Below are 20,926 nucleotides of genomic sequence, written 5' to 3'. Positions count from 1 at the left end.
TTAGATGGCTAGGGATGGCCACTAAACTCCTTTTGCAAAAACAACGATGACTGTTGATACTAATGTTACTAATATTACTATCATTTTGTTGAAAAATATTTTGCTTTCCTGTGGAGATAATATCAGAACCTCTCAGTTAAGGCAATAAAACTAAAGCAATGCATAAACCATGATACTATTTTACCACATTATAAAAGTTTCAAGCAAATTCTAAAAGGTACCCTGGCCATGTAATAATGGCAACATTTCCTCTGCAACATCTAAACATCACAACTAAAATACTCTGCATGTCTCACAGGAAGTAAAAAAAAAAAGGGTTGTCCATATGAGCCATTCAGAAGACTCTCAAGTATAAACCTGAGTAAATACTGCCTCTGTAAACTGATCACTGGACATAAGTAGTTTACATTCTAAAAAGCGCTGCTGCTGCTGCTAAGTCGCTTCAGTCGTGTCCGACTCTGTGCGACCCCATAGACTGCAGCCCACCAGGCTCCCCCGTCCCTGGGATTCTCCAGGCAAGAACACTGGAGTGGGCACTGGTTATTGCCAACTTTACAGCAACATAAGCAATTTCATGAAGCTAACAGACATACGTATGGCAGCTATCAAGAACACTAACCTCCTTGGTGGTCCAGAGGTTAAGAATCTGCCATCCAGTGCAGGAGACACGGGTTCGATCCCTGGTCTGGGAACTAATACCCCACACACTGCAGGGCTACGGAGCCCACCTGTCACAACTACAGAGCTCCTTGTGCCGCAATGAGAGGTCCGCCATGACACAGCGAAGATCCTGCATGCGGCAACTAAGACCTGATGCAGCCAAATAAATAAATATTTTTAAAAAGAACGCTAAAAGCACAACCAGAAAGAAAACATCAGCTACTCAGAAAATAAAGTCAGATAGAGGAATTGATAAAGACACATGTAAATGTGTAACATCAGGCAAAGTTCCATCTCAGTAACTGTGGACTATACCAACCCTCATTATTATGAAATTCATCAGAAATTAATCCTTATGTAATGATGATAAACAATTAACAGAATTCTCTAGAAACGTAGGACTATTTTGAAACTAGCTGTTGGACTGTAGAACTGACCAATAAATCTTGGCCAATGTACTAAGCGCCCTGGGATTTGATAAAATAAATATCAAAAGCACTGTTCCAGTTCTATCACCTAGCATAACCATACTAAATGAAAAAGAATAATCGCCAAACTAGTTTTGGAACTAAGTATCATCTTCTAGGGAATTTTCAAAACTTTTTTTTTTAATTTTCTTTTTTTTTAGTATATCAAAAAAATTTTGATATAAATTTATTTTAATTGGAGGTCAATTACTTTACAATATTGTCTTGGTTTTGCCATACATCAACATGAATTCACCACGGGTATACATGTGTTCCCCATCCTGAACCCTCCTCCCTCCTCCCTCCCTGTACCATCCCTCTGGGTCATCCCAGTGCACCAGCCCCAAGCATCCTGTATCATGCATTGAACCTGGACTGGCGATTTGTTTCTTATATGATATTATAAATGTTTCAATGCCATTCTCCCAAATCATCCCGCCCCCTCCCTCTCCCACAGAGTCCAAAAGACTGTTCTACACATCTGTGTCTCTTTTGCTGTCTCGCATACAGGGTTATCGTTACCATCTTTCTAAATTCCATATGTATGCGTTAGTATACTGTATTGGTGTTTTTCTTTCTGGCTTACTTCACTCTGTATAATAGGCTCCAGTTTCATCCACCTCATTAGAACTGATTCAAATGTATTCTTTTTAATGGCTGAGTAATACTCCACTGTGTATATGTACCACTGCTTTCTTATCCATTCATCTGCTGATGGACATCTAGGTTGCTTCCATGTCCTGGCTATTATAAACAGTGCTGCGATGAACATTGGGGTACACGTGTCTCTTTCCCTTCTGGTTTCCTCAGTGTGTATGCCCAGCAGTGGGATTGCTGGGTCATAAGGCAGTTCTATTTCCAGTTTTTTGAGGAATCTCCACACTGTTCTCCATAGTAGCTGTACTAGTTTGCATTCCCACCAACCATGTAAGAGGGTTCCCTTTTCTCCACACCCTCTCCAGCATTTATTGCTTGTAGACTTTTGGATCACAGCCATTCTGACTGGTGTGAAATGGTACCTCATAGTGGTTTTGATTTGCATTTCTCTGATAATGAGTGATGTTGAGCATCTTTTCATGTGTTTGTTAGCCATCTGTATGTCTTTGGAGAAATGTCTATTTAGTTCTTTGGCCCATTTTTTGATTGGGTTGTTTATTTTTCAGAAACTGAGCTGTAGGAGTTGCTTGTGTATTTTTGAGATTAGTTGTTTGTCTGTTGCTTCATTTGCTATTATTTTCTCCCATTCTGAAGGCTGTCTTTTCACCTTGCTTATAGTTTCCTTTAAGCAGAAGCTTTTAGTTGCTTATAGTTTCCTTTGTTGTGCAGAAGCTTTTAATTTTAATTAGGTCCCATTTGTTTATTTTATACACTTGTATTTTCATGCAGAAATTTCTACCCCAAGAGATTATTGAAATGTGTTATTAAGAATTAAAGTAACTTAACCCACATTTGGAGAAGGCAATGGCAAGCCACTCCAGTACTCTTGCCTAAAAAATCCCATGGATGGAGGAGCCTGGTAGATTGCAGTCCATGGGGTTGCTACGAGTTGGACGAGACTGAGCGACTTCACTTTCACTTTTCACTTTCACGCAATGGAGAAGGAAATGGCAACCCACTCCAGTGTTCTTGCCTGGAGAATCCCAGGGACGGCAGAGCCTGATGGGCTGCTGTCTATGGGGTCGCACAGAGTCAGACACGACTTAAGTGACTTAGCAGCAGCAGCAGCAGCAACCCACATTTATTTACATAATTAAAGATTTCGTGAGGTATTGTTATTACTTTGTATGGATCGTTTCAAATCAGTTTTGCATACATTATTAAATGTCTCCTATAGGAGATTCCTGTGAAGAAGGCTGACCTCCGAAGAATTGATGATTTTGAACTTTGGTACTGGAGAAGACTCTTGAGAGTCCCTTGGACTGCAAGGAGATTCAACCAGTCCATTCTGAAGGAGATCAGCCCTGGGATTTCTTTGGAAGGAATGATGCTAAAGCTGAAACTCCAGTACTTTGGCCACCTCATGCGAAGAGTTGACTCATTGGAAAAGACTCTGATGCTGGGAGGGATTGGGGGCAAGAGGAGAAGGGGACAACAGAGGATGAGATGGCTGGATGGCATCACTGACTCGATGGACATGAGTCTGAGTGAACTCCGGGAGTTGGCAATGGACAGGAAGGCCTGGCATGCTGGGATTCATGGGGTCGCAAAGAGTCGGACACGACTAAGCAACTGATCTGATCTGATAGGAGATTCCTAAAGGCTTTCCATAGGAACTAGCTCAGAAATATATTATTTCTACTTCTTGACAAAAAAGCCAAAAGCAATAAATTTTGCAAAAACTTTGCTTGAGTTTAAGTTCAAACATCATCAGAATGTTAGATGTAATCCAGCCTAAAGATCTAAATCCTCTAATTTCCAGATTCCAAACCCATGTTTCTGTAATTAAAGAAATTTGGAAGTTTATTACAATTTACAGCTAATCCAAGTCACATCTTTATAAAGTAGACAAAGAAACAGAAAGATTTAGTTAGAGGGTTTATTCACTTAACAAAAATAGTTACCTATAACTATAACCAGAAGTTACCTATAAATAGCATTTTAATAGGAAAAGGAAAGTATCCAGATTAACTATGAACCAAGGAGAGTTTTAGGTACTTTTCGTGTTTTTCCTAAATTTATTTTCCCATTAGTCCTAAGAGGCAAGTATTATGACACCATTTTGTAAAAACTAGCTCAGAAAGCTTCATAAATGATGAAGTACTTTATCCACTGGCCTGCTGCTTCTCAGCCTAACCCCCAAGGTGCCTCTGAGGGCAGAGGTCAAGGGTTCCAAGCTAGGTTTCCCACCTTGTCCCTAGCCGCTCCACCATCACTAACACTCCTGGCACACCTCCACACTGTCTAGGTTAGCTTTCCACAAGGACACACAGGTCAATACACCAGACCTTTAAGGCCATTCAGACACTCCAGGTCCATACACATACAGAGGGCATCGCACAACTCTAGGATCCTGACCGCATTTATCCTTCTGCTCAGGGTACTATTTCTTTCTTCATTATCCCAAAACCTCTTACTCCTTCCCTCAAAATTCAACTTAAATGTCACCTGCTAAGTAAATCCTTAAGCCTTTTTGACTCCTGTAAACAGTGACCTACACAATTTGTTCATATGTATACCCAAAGAGTTGACTCATTGGAAAAGACTCTGATGCTGGGAAGGATTGGGGGCAGGAGGAGAAGGGGACAACAGAGGATGAGATGGCTGGATGGCATCACCGACTCGATGGACATGAGTTTGAGTGACCTCCAGGAGTTGGTGATGGACAGGGAGGCCTGGCGTGCTGCAATTCATGGGGTCGCAAAGAGTCGGACATGACCAAGAGACTGAACTGAACTGACTGAACTGATACAAGAACATTAACTACACACTAACTACAAATCTTAGTGTGATTTATTTACTTCCTATCTATCATGTCACTAGGCTTTGAGCTCTCTGAAGGTAGAAATCTCTCTGATTCATCTTTATATCACTAGTGCTCAGCACAGTCCCTGAGACAAGACAGATTTTCAATCATATTTGCAGAATGAATAGTCACTATTAGTAGATAAAATAGAAAGTTAATAACCACCGTGTTGACTGAATGCAAATATGCTTCAGAATTATTTCTGGGTAGAGAATAAGTGTGTGTGCATGCATGCTCAGCTGCTCTGCCGTGTCTGACTCCTTGCAACCCCATGGACTGTAGCCCGCTAGGCTCCACTGTCCATGGGACTTTCCAGGCAAGAATACAGGAGTTGGTTACCATTTCCTCCTCCAGGGAATCTTCCCAACCCAGCAATCAAACCCATATCTCCTGAGTCTTCTGCACTGGCAGGTGGATTCTTTACCACTGAGCCACCTGGGAAGCCCCAGAGAATGAGTGAATAGTTTAAAATAGTGTATTCTTATTATTCATTGAAATATTCTTTCTATAATATTGTTTTCTCCACCTACTTTATCATTGATTTAAGACCTGGCTAGGAAAATTTTACCCAGCCTAAACAATGACAAATTGCTAATTCATACCATCCAAGTTAATGAGGTGTGCATATTTATAAGGGGAAAAGAGATACTAAAAACAACAATGCCCCAAAATACTAAGTAGTTATTTCCTTTTAATAGTCAGAATAATCAGATTTAACTAACCTATTCAATATTTTCTATCTTGTTACCATGGAAATACACTTGAATAGTCTCAGAAAAACAAAAACTCTAATCCATGAAACTGATTTTTATAGTTTTAAAAGTAGATGTCTTAAAAATTCCAAACATCAATGTATATCTTTTACAAAGTTTTGACAAAGCATACCAAGTAAACTTCTTTTGAAAGAAAGAAGTAGGTATCAATGTCCTCTTGTTACTCATTTATCTGTGCATGCCTTAGGGAAATATGCATTTTCATGGAAATTACACACATTTTCAAAAACTACAAAGCAATGACAAAATAACAAGATAAAAAAAGCTTTTCTCTACTGAAATCAAAAGGCAATTTATTTCCTATACTTCAGTGTTTGTTTTTTTCTTTTTTTTGGTCTAGCTAAGATCCTTGCTCTAATAATTTCAACAGTAACAGCATGAATAATATATATGTTACAAGAAGTGATATTCTTCATGGAGATTTGTTTCATTATAGAGTTCTCCCACCCCAAGAGCAGCAAATGACCCCCTGACCACCCAAAAACAGTGGCAGTTTATAAACCTGGCAACAAGTACCACAGAGGGCTAGAGTAGAATTAGCAACCCTCAGAGTCACTTTTATGACAATAGATGTCCAAACACAAAGAAAAGAACAACCTTCAAAACCAGGAAGCCCACAGGAAAAGCAGCACACTAATCCAAGGAATACTTACTGATCTCTGAGTGTGTGTGGATGAAAGCAGTAGCCACCAGCCCTGCAAGAAGGGCTTCTTTGAGGGCAGAGTGGAGAGTCAACATTTCGGATATTAAGTAGCGAAATCCAAAGGAAGGGAAGAAAGAGGGACGCCCTCCCGGGGAGGGGGGGTTAATTATATTAGATATAGCATCCAGTCTCCAGCTTATGAAACTGTTCCTATAAACCCACCTGCTGACTCCCCCTTCCTTCTCCTTTCATAGGATGTGAAAGCAGCCAATCAGAAGCAGTTGTAGGTACCCCCCTCCACCACCACCACTGATCGGCTGTAGGTTGGCAGGAGAGAGTGAAGAGGAGCTAAGTACCACCCCATCTCCTACCTTTGCGGACAGGTTTAATACTGATCATCATTTGGTCACTGGCAAGTCCACCGGCAGCAACTGCTACTTCCACCTTCCCTTTCATATTTGCATTTCAATTGCCTTCATCCTAACACTGAAATGACTCAAAGCTTTGTTTTGCCTGACCTTGTGTAGATAACAAGGAAGAGACACTCTTCCTCATCAGTCACAACCTACCCTCTGTGTCATCCTTGAAGTGTGCTTGGGTAATATCATTTTCTCCCAAAAGATGTTCTAAAAATAATCAGACTACTGTTTTCTTTTATAAGCAGGAGCCTTTATAATATATACATGCAAAATATGTACATATGCCAGTGTATGTAAACATATACGCATGCAATCTGATTATATGTGCCTTTCTTTGTGAACTGTTTGCTTGGTGATCATTCAGCTTTAAATGTTTTTATAAACAGCATATTTTCATTTTGACTAACGATGAGAATTTTAGTTCCATCCATAAAGGAAACTCTTAAATTGCAGCATATTTATGGGGTGAGGCTCAGTAGCTGGGAAAGTTGAAGTGTGGGCTTCACTAACAAATGTGGTCTGCCAAGTACTTTCATAATATTTGAGACACTAAATCAGGCACTTCCTGCAGCCAGAAAAAATGACAGTCTTTTCCCTTATTGGGTTTATATTCTCACAGATATCACCATCTGCTATTTATTCTCCTTATTTTGAACATGGCATCAAAGACACACAACAAATTTAAGTACACTTGTAAGATTTCATAGTTAACATATTCCATCCAGGGAACTAGAAAATTTGGAGGTTTTTAAATTTCACTTTTGTTGGAAGACATTCTTTCACTTAAATTGATGACTAAGAGCCCAGACTATGAAAGCAGATTGTCTAAGTTTAAATCTCACCTAGTTCTACCATTTGATGGTTGTGGTAGCAGCCTACTTAAACTCTCAGTTTTTCTCATCCACTAAATGAAAATTATATATGTAGGTAGTTCTCAGAGTTGTGGTTAAGGATTAAATGAGTGATTATATATAAAGATCCAGGTTCACAGAAAATACCCATGAGCTGGGAAGCTACCCAAAATGTATGTCTTGTAAATCTTGTAAATCCATTACATAGCCACGATTTCTATATATTTAGTACATTTTCAATTACAATCACAATCCTACTTTAAACGTGAGTACAAGCCATTTCCTAAGTGTTCCAATACTGTTAGCTGCCTATCCAATCCACAATCCTCACTTTTTCCTTAACAACATAATCCTTTTTATTTTAGGAAGAGCAATATGCCCCACTAAAAGACAGAAAACACATTTCTCAGATTTCTGTCCAGATGGGCATTCATGAGACACAATTCTGGCCAATGAGTTATAAAGGAAAGCTTTTGGCTGAGCTTTCTGAGAATTCTTTTAAAGGAAGACAACTTACTGTCATGTGGATTTTGCTTTTGCTCATCACCTTTTTCCTTCCTGGAAAGCAGATGCAATTGCTGGAACTCTAGCAGCCACCACATGACCATTGTAAAAGGCACACACACACCAAGGCTGGCTAAAACAAAGTGTGGAAAGAGCTTTGGTCCTGATTTCATACTAGACTTGCCAGGCAGCCCTGGACTACCTTTCTTCCAACAGACTTATTATTAGGTAATAAAAGTAAATCTTTATCTAGTTGAACTATGCTTATTTAGGTTTTCTCCGTATGCAGCCAAACTTAAATTCCTGATATAACCACTAATGTAAGTGGGTATCATTGTCACCATTTACAGATAAGGTTAAAAAAAGTCCTTTCATGACACAGTTTGGAGATGACAAAACTGAATTTGGAACCGAGGCAGCCTGGTTGTTAATTATAAGATATATATCTCTTCAAAGATCGCCAATAGGATTAGATTCAGGGAACAAAATTTACTTTTTCTCCTATCTGTATGCTCCCTTTTCATGATCCACCATTCACCCCTTTAGACAACCAACAACCACCAAATGTATGAAGTGCCAAGTACAAAGTGCTGAGCACCGGAGACACCAAATTGAACAAGCCAGACAAGGCCCCTGTCCTTGGAGAGCATACAGCTGTGCAGAGATGGGGATGTGACATATGAGAGAGATATTAGAACATAGACAATTGCAAAATTGTATGTGCAGTTATGCGGAAGATACAAAGTACCTTGGGGAAACAACAGAAGGAGACTACCCATGGCTAGTTTTCTCCTCCTCCCCCAAAATATTTAGTTACTAATTGCCCTGAAGTTCAGGAAAAATTCCACAACAGTCAACCACACTACATGATTCTCTCATAGACGATTTTCTCCCCAAGGGAAGTAGGGCAGGCTGGACAACTTACTCTTACATCTCTTGGCTTGACATGGGATTCCCCAGACTTTTTCCACATTTACTCTGCATTCACTCTTTCTCCTACTGATAAGGATTCTTACTCTCAAGGTGCAGAGGTGAGAAATGGTTCCCTATTCTGTTACTCCATCATAGGTGAGTCCTTTACCTGTATGTCTGCAAACTGTGCTACTCCCCGCACTAAGAGGTCACCTTTCAATCTGTCTCATTTAGAGCTGTCACCACTCAGCTTGCCCTTGCTCTTACCCATCACTCCTGGATGGAATGGCAATTGGTACAGAACAATAAGGGCATTCTTCATAAATCTTCAGCATCAGATCTCAGTAAAATAATTCTCTTCTCTGGATCATAAAGCCAGACCTTCCTTTTGGCCCCACTTTAGACTTTGTCTATGATTCACATACTTAATATGTAAAGACCCCCTTTTGTTAATCACCACATCAAGAAATCGAATAAAACGATAGACCATTTTCTTTTGTTCTCACCTTCAACATCCTTCTCTCTCAATAGACCAATAAGTCTCACAGGATTCTAAAAAGGAAAGGCAGAATGAGATTGTCAAACCTTCTACTGCACTTTGATCTTATTTTTATCTTGTTAAATTTGCACTCACCATTTGCCTTTGAGTAGGAAACATGGAACATCATGGAAACATCGAGTTCTCTTTGATGGTTTCTACAAGTGACAGGAGCCACAGTGGAGTCACTTGACAACCCTAAAAGCAAGGACAGTATTCAGGTAATAGAGGCAGCACAAACAGCAACAACAATGAAAAAAGCAAATATGTAATTCTATTTTGATTCTCCTTAATGGCTTAAAAGCATGACACAGACTATGTCTGTTGCATAAAAAATGGCCCATTTTGCCTTCCAGCTCTTTGCATCGATGGACTTTTGTGCTTGTCTCATTTCTTAACATTTTATCTGTGGTCACTCCATTTGTCACTATAATTATGTGACTTGAAGGACAATAATCTGGCAAAACAGGACTGTGAGTTCTTGTCCCAACTAAACAAATAACTTCCCTTTATGACCTTGTAGGAGTCATCCAAGCTCCACATTCTCATCTTTCTGAATGGCAGTGACAATAACCTGCCTCACAGGTTTATGTGAAAACAAGTAGATTATTTTTACATTATGATGAAACACTTCATAAACAAAGGCCTTTGAAGCTGCATTATCATTCTCAGGCTTGTACTGCATTTCCAATTACAAAGTAAGTCAGTTACTGATTAATCATGACTAGAGCAGTAGTCCCTTCCCAGGAAGTGCAGCCACAGGGCAGAAGAGTGTCAAGATGAAATAGGCATCAAAACATTGCTCCCGAAACTTTAGATATCAAAAGATGCCATCAGATCTTTTCATTGTCACAAAAATCACCCAAGTTTTTTGCATTCTCATAGAAAACTAAATGTGGGGGAAGCTTGATAGAAGTCAAGGATGAGGACACCAATTTCCATCATTTATCCTTGCCACGTTGGCGGAGAATCAGTAACAAACATGAAATCGGGACTTCTATCTTGCAGTACACTCACCTGTTCTCAGTGGCTGGCAGTAGCAAGGTTTAGCAGGTTGGGCAGCAAAGGTAGATTCAGGTGGCAAAGTTGTGTTCATCTCAAGACCCTGCTTTCCTCATCCTTTTCACCCTTTTTCCATCATTCTTTGTTTATCCTGGAGTCTCCGACTAGATTTTTGTACACTCTAGTCATTCAGCTCCAGGATTCTGGACCTTCTCCCTCTTCCTAGAATTTCAGGTGAAATTTCCACTTGTGAAAGCTGTATTTGTGGTCAACATTCGTATTTATTAGAGACAAAAGATGGTAACAGCCATAAACTTAACTCTGCTGGAACCCTCTATTTCTATGGTTTTTGCCTCAATGTTTCTGGCTTCTCCTAGCCTTCATCACTTCTGTTAGCTCCCTTCCCTTTTCCTTTGATTTATAAACCCTTCAAATTCTCAGCTTAGGGTAAGATGAAAACTTTAGGAGCATGCAGGACAGTTGCCAAATCCATATGTCTATTGCTTCCAGAAGTTGCCCCCTTTCCCCTGTCATGCTTTTCTCCACTCAACCACTAGGGTGAGCTGTTGAAACTGTGAATCAGACCATCTCACTCATTTAGTTAAAACCCAGGGATTGAACCCTGGTCTCCGAAGTTACAAGCAAATTCTTTACCATCTGAGACACCAGGAAAGCCCAGAACCCTGCCATGGCTTCCCACAACACTCAGAAATGCTAAGTCCAGTCCACGACCCACACATGTCACTGGCAAAGGCCACAGGGGCCCCCAGGAAAAATAAGATGGATAAGGTCTAACCTCTTCTTTTGTGCTTAGTCCGGTTTCACTTGGGCTTCCCAAGTGGCTCAGTGGTAAAGAATCCCCCTGCCAAGCAGAAGATGCAAGTTCCATCCCTGGATCAGGAAGATCCCCTGGAGAAGGAAATGGCACCCCCCCTCCAGTATTCTTGCCTGGGAAATCCCATGGACAGAGGAGTCTGGCAGGCTACAGTCCATGGGGTCACAAAAGAGTCAAACACATCTGAGCAAGTAAACAATGACAACAACTGGTTTCACTTGCCTGTAGCAGGCCCGGGTGCAGAGGCTCGCACCTCGTACACTGGATGAGTTCCCAGCATAGAACCTGCTGCACTGACGTCCCAGCTTTGCAGAACATGCACAGAAGCGTTGAGCACACTTCAATTCAAGATGGCATCAGTGAGCAGTGTGTGAAAATGCCCCACGTGGCACCAGGATCCGGAGCGTGGCCAACACAGCTGCTCCAGTCTGCGGAGAACTCTCCCCCTCGACCCCGACTCCAGGAGATGCCTCTAAAGTACCCTCGTATGTGGGAGAGGTCTAGTGCTCTAGAGCCGGGTCCTGCACTTATCCTTGCTCTGATCAAAGAATGAGAATAAAGCTTTCCTTTGCTTCCGAACTGAACTCAGTCTCAAAAGACACTGGGTAAGAAGACTCTTGTTGGGGAATGACTCAGGAGGGTGACAAAGTTTGTGACTCTGCTGAGATGGACATTGGGCTTTTCACCTGCACCTATCCACCAGGGGCTTCCCAGGGGGCACTAGTGGTAAAGAACACACTTCCCAATGCAGAACACACGAGAGGGTTCTATCCCTAGGTAGAGAAGATCCCCTGGAGGAGGACATGGCAACCCACTCCAGTATTCTTGCCTGGCTCCAGGCTCCAGGCTCCAGGCTCACTCCAGCTCCAGTGAGAGGATGGTGGAAGCTCTGGGAAATTCCCGTGAGGATGGCTGACTGTTCTCTGAGGACACTCAGGAGGGGTACCGTGGTGGAGGCCTTAGGTCAAATTCAGAGTGATCTCAGATGACCTCAGCTCGTAAAGTCATGAAGCTAGGGCTTGGGTTTCCAGACAAAGAGGAAGTTGACAATGAGATCGGAAACAATACAGGTCACACTATTTTCAGACTGGGGAATCAAGTGGTCCCAGATAAGGAACCCAACTGGGACCACCAAGATGATGGAGAAGAGAGTGGAAGACAGAGGTTGACCTGCTATAAAAATATGATCCTAAAGGGAATCTAGGCGGCAGGAAAGAAACCTGTCAATTGGAATAAAATAAAGAAATCTATCAGGAACCAACAGAAAAGCCTTAGGCATTCCTAGAGTGCCCCTAGGGAATGCCTCCAACCTTAGGAGTAAACTTCAGAAACTGGAAATAGAACCAACCAGATACTCCTACCACCCACCTGGTCAAGGTTGCCAACAGGGAGTTTAATAGCCGAGATATAGAAGAGGGAAAGCCAGAAGGTAAAAGGCCCAGGAAAAGCCCAATTGGCTGTGCCCTCCAGTGTCAACTCATTGGCACAGGATTCTGTACCAACCACCCACAGAGACTCTATTCAGGTAAGTCAAGAAAGTGTGGCTGAAATGGCAGGTCCGGGCCACTGCCCTTGAAGACGGATGGTCCAAATACATGAAAAATGACAGGATTGGGGTCTCTTAAGCTGGCTCTCCAGTTGACCTCCAAGGAGCCCCAGTGGGCACTGGACATAGGAAGAAAGACTATGGAATTCTTAACACCAGTACCACATATTGGATTCTGAACACCAGATCAGGCAAACTGTCACAAGAGTTGTAAAATGAGGGGGTTATCAGGGAAGACCTGAGAATGGGCATTTGCAGAGTCATTAGATGCAAATTGGACAAACACACACTCATTCCTTCCTGTATGTCCCTGAATGCCCTGGACCCCTGCTCAGAGGAGATACTTTACAAAGATTGGGGGAGGGGGTTCTATCCACCTAATGTAAGGCAAACTGGAGATTGGTGTCCCCTTAGACAAAGGGCACAAGATGACCATGTTAATGGCTCAGGACAAACTTCCCCAAACACAGCAAGTCAACCATCCTGGAGCCACAGTCTGGGCCCAGGGACTGGCGAGGTAAGCTGTATTGGTTCTGTGGGCTCAGTGACACCAGGTAGAAGGACCTGCCTAGTGTCATTGTTGGCGACCAACTTGAAAGAATCTGTAACATAAAGACTTACATGATGGAAACTTCCATTACGATATGTAAAATAGATAGTCAATGGGAATTTGCTGTGTGGCTAAGAAACTCAAACAGCAGCTCTGTATCAACCTTAGAGGGGTGGGATGGGGAGGGAGATGGGAAGGAAGCTGAAAAGGGAAGGGATATATGTATACCTATGGCTGATTCAGGTTGAGGTTTGCCAGAACACAACAAAATTCTGTAAAGCAATTATCCTTCAATAAAAAAAATTTTTTAAAGGCATATGATTTGGCCACTGGTTACCTCACCAATGTACTTCCATAGCCTTCTCTCTGCTCTGGTTGTCCTGTCAACAGCATAGTTTCTCGTATACCCCAATAAACTCATGCCTCAGGCCCTTTGCATTTGCTCTAACCTCAACTGATAGTCACATGGCTTATTCTCCACCTTATTTCAGGTCTACACAAATCTTTATCACAGAGACCTCCCCTGACCACCCTATCCTTAACAGCCCCCTTACCTTCTACTATTACCTCCTTCTACTATTACCTTAACCCAATTTAGCTCCATAGATCTATCATCTGCTGGTATTTTTTAATGGAAGAAATTGCAAAATTTTATTGAAGGGTATTAAAGAAGATCCCATCAAGAGATAGCCAGGCTTATGGATTGGAGGATTCAATATTGTAAAGATGTCAATTGTTCTCTGATGTATTTATTTATTTTTAGTAACAATAGTTGGAGGCGTCAATACACCCTTTTCAAACTTTTTAATTGGAGGATGATTGCTTTTCAATGTTGTGTTGGTTTCTGCCATACAATAATGCGAATCAGCCATAAGTGTGTGTGTGTGTGTGTGTGTAAGTGCGTGTGCATATATATACTCCCTCCGTCTTGATCCTCTCTCCCAGCCCCTATCCCACCCCTCTAGGTGGTCGCTGAGTGCTCGGCTGGGCACCCTGTGTTGCATTGCAGCTTCCCACCAGCTGTCTGTTTTACACGTGATCGTGTATATATGTCAGTGCTACTCTCTCAATTTGTCCCATCCTCTCCTTCCCCTGCTGTGTCCACAAGTCCATTCTCCATGTCCGCATCTCCCCTCCTTCCCTGCAAATAGTTTCATCAGTACCATTTTTCCAGATTTCACATCTGTCCAATCTGTCCAATCTGTCCAATCTAGATGGTCATCTAGGTTGCTTCCATGTCCTGGCTATTGTAAATAGTGCTGCAATGAATCTTGGGGTCTTTCTGATTTATGGTTATATTGTTGTCAGTCTACTTGCTATGAACTTATTAAGAGTTAAATTTCATAAGGGCAGAAATTTGCTCTCTTTTGTTCATTATTATATGTATCTCTAGCATAAGGAACAATGCATGACCTTAAGGAAGTTTTCAATAAGTACATGTTGAATAAAAGAAGAAGAGGGAGCGAGAAATGCAGGAGAGCAGGCTGGCAAGAAACAAGGAAGAAGGGAAGGAAGAAAGGAATGAAAAGTGAGGAAGGAAAAGCAGAGTATGAGTGTTTAGATGCTGATGGATATGTGGTGGACATTCTGTGGAAGTTCTGGTTTTGCTCCTTCATTTCTCGTGATGATGAAGTTGAGAGTGATGACAAGAAAGAAGAGGGTTATGGTTTTGAAAGTAGAGGTGAAAATATGAAGTAGTTGTTTAAGAAAATGGGCCAGGACAATCACCTGGTAGCATTAAAGTTCATATATCAATTTTAAAGACACTAGTCATTATAGTCACATTTTTCTCCAGCAATACTCAGATGCATGGCCCAGAGAAGGAAGGATTTAACCTAAATGCAGTTCCATGAAGCAGTACAGAGAAGAGAGACATGGGATAAGCAAATCAAGAGTAAGTGTGAGGGAGATTAATATGCTTGCCTATGGTTGAACCTGGGTAAGAAAGGTAGTGAAGATGTCACAAGGAGAGGGACAATTTAAATGAATGAACTGTAGGTCCCAGTGGAGGTCTAAGGATGGCTGGATGTGAGCTGGGAGAAATGTTGGTTAGAGAGTAGGGTACATGAATACTGAGATTATGAAGGATTTGCATTTATTGGTATTCACAAAGTCTAGGATATAACCAAAAGAGTGAGGGGTGGCACTAAGGTGGAAACAAGCTCTTTGAAGAAGAGTCCAAGGGACTAACAGATCAGGGTGTTGGAAAGATTCCTTCTGTCTATATTAAAATTAGCAAAAATTTTGAGCATGCTATAGGTAGCAAGAATGAGCAATGAGTAAAACTGTAGAAGAGGAAAAGGCTGGAGAAGGTTGTAGGGTGGAAAAGGGAAGGAGGGTGTGAATGCAGCAATAAGGTCTAAGAAAGAGACACCTGGGGACTTCCCTGGTGGTCCAGTGCTTAAGACTCTGAGCTTCCAATAAGGGGATATGTGTTCAATTCCTAGGGAGGGAACTAAGATCCCACATGCCATGTAGCACAGCCAAAAACTGGGGGGGGGAGGGGGCGGGAAATTACTAGTGTAAGCAGAAATAATTGCTAAGCAATCTATAGTAGGAATAGAAAAGAGTTTTAAAAAGAGAGAGAGAGAGATACCTTCTCCACCCGCAGCTCAGTGGTAGGATATTTGAAGAAGAAAAGCACCCATCACTTGGTGGGTCAAGTTTCTACTGTCAGGAAGCAGAAACTTCAGGATTGTGCCAGATTTCTTTCACAGCAAGGAGATGAAAGGGCTATTCAGAAAACAGGTGGAGACACAGGAGATTTTCATTCTTGTGGAATTGAAATTCTAGAGGGCACCAGAGAAGAATTTTAGGAGTTGAAGTAGGGCAGGGAAAGAGAGCAGAGTGGAAGTATGTGGAACTCAGTGGAGATTTGAGTGTGGGAGAGGAGAGGTGACATGAATGTCTGGGGATCCTCTGGTAACTGACATAAATAGGCATGAGTGGAATAATAGAGTTATCCCAATAGACACAACGGAGATGCTGATAGGTTATGAGTATCGATGAGTAGGGAAAGATGGATGTCTAGGCCTTCCTGATAATAAGAAAAGAAGACTAGGGGTAAAATGATCATAGTCTGATGCACCATTTCTCTCTTAGCCTGTGCTACATGCATGCTAAGTTATTTCAGTCAAGTCCAACTATCTGCAACCCTGTAGAGTGTAGCCTTCCAGGCTTCCCTGTTAATGGAATTCTCCAGGCAAGAATACTGGAGAGGGTTGACATTCCCTCCTCCAGGGGACCTTCCCAACCCAGGGATCGAACCTGTGTCTCTTACGTCTCCTGCATTGGTGGACGGGTTCTTTACCACTAACACCACCTGGGAAGCCTCTGCCAGGGGAGAGGCAATTTTATTATAAGCTGATATCATCTTGACCCCTGTGATGGACTTCAGGATTTAGGGAGTAGCCAGGTGCCAACCTAGCTGCACTTGTTCTCCCTTCTCCCCTCCCCCAACTTCATTATCTCACCAACGTAATGACTCAAATAAAGAGAATTTTGAGAAAAATAGAAAAGAAAATGATGTCATGGAAGACAAGCAAGAATAAAAGTTTAGACCAAAGAGAGCCATATTGGGCACCCCTCAATCTATTGTGACTGTGCACTTAACTTTCTACTAGGATGAACCCAGACGTACCCTGCTCTGTGAAGTCAATGGGATCGCTTACATTTTCCTTCATATACATAAATTCCACTTTTCCTAATCTTTTCTTAAAAAACCCATAGGAATGCAATTCTGAAACATATCTAGCCCTTTAGAATGTACACACACACACACACACACACATAAATATATAGTTAGCTATAGCAGAAGCAGTAATAAAAACTTCCAGGGCTTCCCTGTGGATTGGTGGTAAAGAATCCACCTGCCAATGCAGGAGACACAGGTTTGACCCCTGATCCAGGAAGATCCCACCTGCCATGGCGCAGCTAAGCCTGTGCGCCACAACTATTGAGCCTGTGCTCTAGAGCCCGGGAGCCGCAACAACTGAGTCCATGTGCCCTAGAGCCGTGCTTCGCAACAAGAGAAGCCACCACAATGAGAAGCCCAAGCGCCACACCTAGAGAGAAGCCCTGCTCACCGCAACTTGAGAAAGCTCAGGCAGCAGTGAAGACCCACCACGGCCAAAAAGAATAAATAAATACATTATTTTTTAAAGAAACTTCCAGTTAAATTTTTCAATGTAAAGGAAATTATTTTCTATTTTATACATAGTAACAACAAACATTCAAAATACATCTCCAAAATCAGAATTCACCTACTTATGAATGAAAAATCTGCTAAATTAATGAATTACAGTCGACCATCCATATCCACAAGTTCTATGCCTGTGGATACAGAGAGTCAACCCAATACATCATTTTCTGTAAGGGACTTCAGCAATTGCAGATAACCAAGGAATGACTGGTTTTACCTAAACTAGGCTACTGTCACTAAAAAAAGTATCTTCTATAATACTCAGTTTGAGCCAAACTAAATTTGCTGACATTCAGCTGATTTACTTTTTAAAGGTAAATTACTAATATACACACTGACAAGACAGGTGAAAATGCAACATGTGCCATAAAACATAATCTTGAGTAACTTTATCCTTATCCAAGCTTCACCTATTACCTATACTCTGATTCACTTATATTCTCAAATAGTAGTCATAATGGGAGATTAAGCAGCAGTGTGATCTCCTCTCAATGCATATGTTCATCTACCAAGAAGAAAACAAGTTGGGGAACTGTATCAGTCAGGTTCTTCACAGACACCAAATAGCACCCCCAAAATGGACATTGAAGAGAGTTTAACATACAGGTGATTTACCAAAGTGTGGTCAGTATGGGAAATCCAATCCAATAATGGAATAATGAAGCAGCCTGGGTCAAGCAACCATGGGAAGTAACTATTTTCCCTCTGTCTGAAGGGGCAAGAAGAAGGAGCAATTCCAAAAACCTACTTGTTATGCCTTATTAATACTTGTTAAGCCCCACAGGAGCTATGACCCTCTGTAAGGAAATTCAACCACTGCCCATACATGGCTCAGCAGGGAGATTTCCATAGGAAATAAATACATCAATTTGACCTTCTCCCCTCATTTCAATACCCTGCTGATGCCTCCCATTGTCCAAACCCAACTTTTAGAATCCAGAGGGCAATGAAGCTTATTGCTGTCATCTGTAAAAACCACCCTCCAGGGGCACACAGCAGGAAGAAGGGTGGAAAGTGAATCTGGAGAGACAAATGAGAATGTCTAGCTCAAGGGCCAACACATGATATATTTCAACAAAGTTGCAGGAATCAGTCATAAATGAGGGGTGGGAACTGATGAAGCAGCAAGGAATAAAAGAGCCAGTTGAGTTTCAAGAAGAATGAGTAAAAAAGTACCCACACACAGTCCTATCATCCCTCCTCAACTTCATCAGAGATACATCATTGTGAATGTTCATGAGACTGAGAATAAAAGTAAAATCCAGTGTTGTGTGTCAGAACACAATGGTGCAATGTCTTCAGAGTTCTCAAGAAAAAAAAATATTTTGATCTGATTACTAATAAAATGTGAGGACAAAATACGGACATTCTCAAACATGTGACAACTCTGAAAATGTACACATGCTAAACCTTTTTTTAGGAAGTTGTCTGAGGATGTGCGCCAACAAAACAGGGAAGTAAACCATAACAAAAGAAGAAATTGAGCCATTTGGGGAGAAAAGCAGTTAAGAGAATTTTCAAGTTGTTCAACAGACAGAGAAAATAAAGAGCTTAAGTTGGAAAAGGAGAGTAAAAAGCTCTGCCAGGAGATCTCTAAGGGAACACGGGATGGGGGATAATTCAACATAATTTATAGTATGGATAACAGCTGAAAAACCTCAAGACTATGTGCATTGATGCACATTGCACAAGTAAGTAAAGAATGAGAACTAAATCAGCAACATGAAGGAAAAAAACTACAAAAGAAAGGCAGTTTAAATTTGAAAGAAACTACAATATGACATGAGTTTGAAGAAAAGATAAAAAGAAATCTTTTGAACTTGATACTAGAGTTATTCTCTGGTGGATAACACTGGATCCTGACATTGTAAACTTAAAAAAGAAAACATCATCATAGTGCATTATTTGGCTCAGAGAGCAATACTTTTTTAACCGTTGAAAGACTGAATGTTGTGTGCTGGCCTTCAGTGTTAAGAATTGACCTATATGCGATTCCTTTAGTTTTCAATTTTTCCAAATTAAAGTTTATCCATTAAAAAAAAGCTAAGATCCAGCACAGCCAAATAAAAGACAATAAATATGATAAAATAATGCCTTTCAAAATGGAGAAACCTAAAAGCAGAGCTGATACATTTATGGAGATGAAAGGGAGGCAAAAGGTGAAGCAATGAGGAAAAAATGACAGTGTTCTCACATTACAAGATTAGTGGGAAAAACATTTGCTTTCTTTAGGTTATAGAATAAGAAATGGAGATTAGATACACAGTTTGATATTTTGCAGCATGACCAGTGGAGCAACTGAGAAAGGTGATATCTGTATCAAGGGAAGGAGGGAGGGAGGGATGGGATGGGAGAAACATGGAAGTGATGGAGGTGGTAAATGGTATTTGCTCTTGTTGCTTATTCACTCAGTCGTGTCCGACTGTTTGCAACCCCATGGACTGTAGCCCACCAGGCTCTTCTGTCCATGGGATTCTCCAGGCAAGAATCCTGGAGTGGGTTGTCATTTCCTTCTCCAGGGGATCTTCCTGACCCAGGAATCAAACCCAGTCTCCTGCACTTCAGGCAGATTCTTTACCACTGAGCCACCAGGGAAGCCTGAGTGGATGATATCAAAATCCAGTAAATCCTCATTATCTTTGAATAGTCCATAAAACCATCAGGAAAACTAAAATAAGAATTTTTTAATAGTTTTAAAAATAATAAAAACTTGTTGCCTCTGGAGGGTGGCTTTACTTTTGTAAGGACTAGAAAAGATGATTATATTAGTCAATGTTCCATCAGAAGGGAGTGTGTGTTAGTCAATCAGTTGTGTCCAACTCTTTGCAACGCCATGGACTGTAGACTGTCAGGCTCCTCTGTCCATGGGATTCTTCAGGCAAGAATACTGGAGTGGGTTGCCATTCCCTTCTCCTGGGGATCTTCCCCAGCCATGGATCAAATCCGGGTCTCCTGCATTGCAGGCAGATTCTTTACCATTTGAGCCACCAAGGAAGCCTATATCAGGAGAGAAAAATCCCCTAGTATCTGAAGATGGAAAGTTAAATACAGAATGCTACTAACTATAATGGGATTGAAGTAACAAAAATTGACAATGAGAACTGAAGAGCACTCTGAAAAATATAGGAATAGCCAGTTTAAAAAAAAAAAAAAAAAAAAGAGCAACCCCTCTGCCTAGGGCTGAGCTGGAGTGTTTTAGAAAAGTCCCTGCCTTAGAGCTGAGAACCAGACTTTGAGGAAGAGGGCACAGCCATGGCTAACTGGATGACAGAGCTATCGCCATGGTGCCATGCCAGAAGAACTTTCTGGAAATCAGTCATCTGGAAAGTGAAATAATGAAAGTGAAAATTGCTTAGTGGTGTCTGACTCTTTGCCACCCCATGGACTATACAGTCCATGGGATTCTCCAGGCCAGAATACCAGAATGGGTAGCCATTCCCTTCTCCAGGGGATCTTCCCAACCCAGGGATCAAACCCAGGTCTCCCACACTGCAGGCAGATTCTTTATCAGCTGAGCCACCAGGGCTGGCTGGAAATCTACCCTCTGTGGTGCCAAGGGAGG

Source organism: Bos mutus, chromosome 6, assembly GCF_027580195.1.
Source record: "Bos mutus isolate GX-2022 chromosome 6, NWIPB_WYAK_1.1, whole genome shotgun sequence".
NCBI classification, from domain to species: Eukaryota; Metazoa; Chordata; class Mammalia; order Artiodactyla; family Bovidae; genus Bos; species Bos mutus.
Note: the sequence above shows the minus strand (reverse complement) of the source record.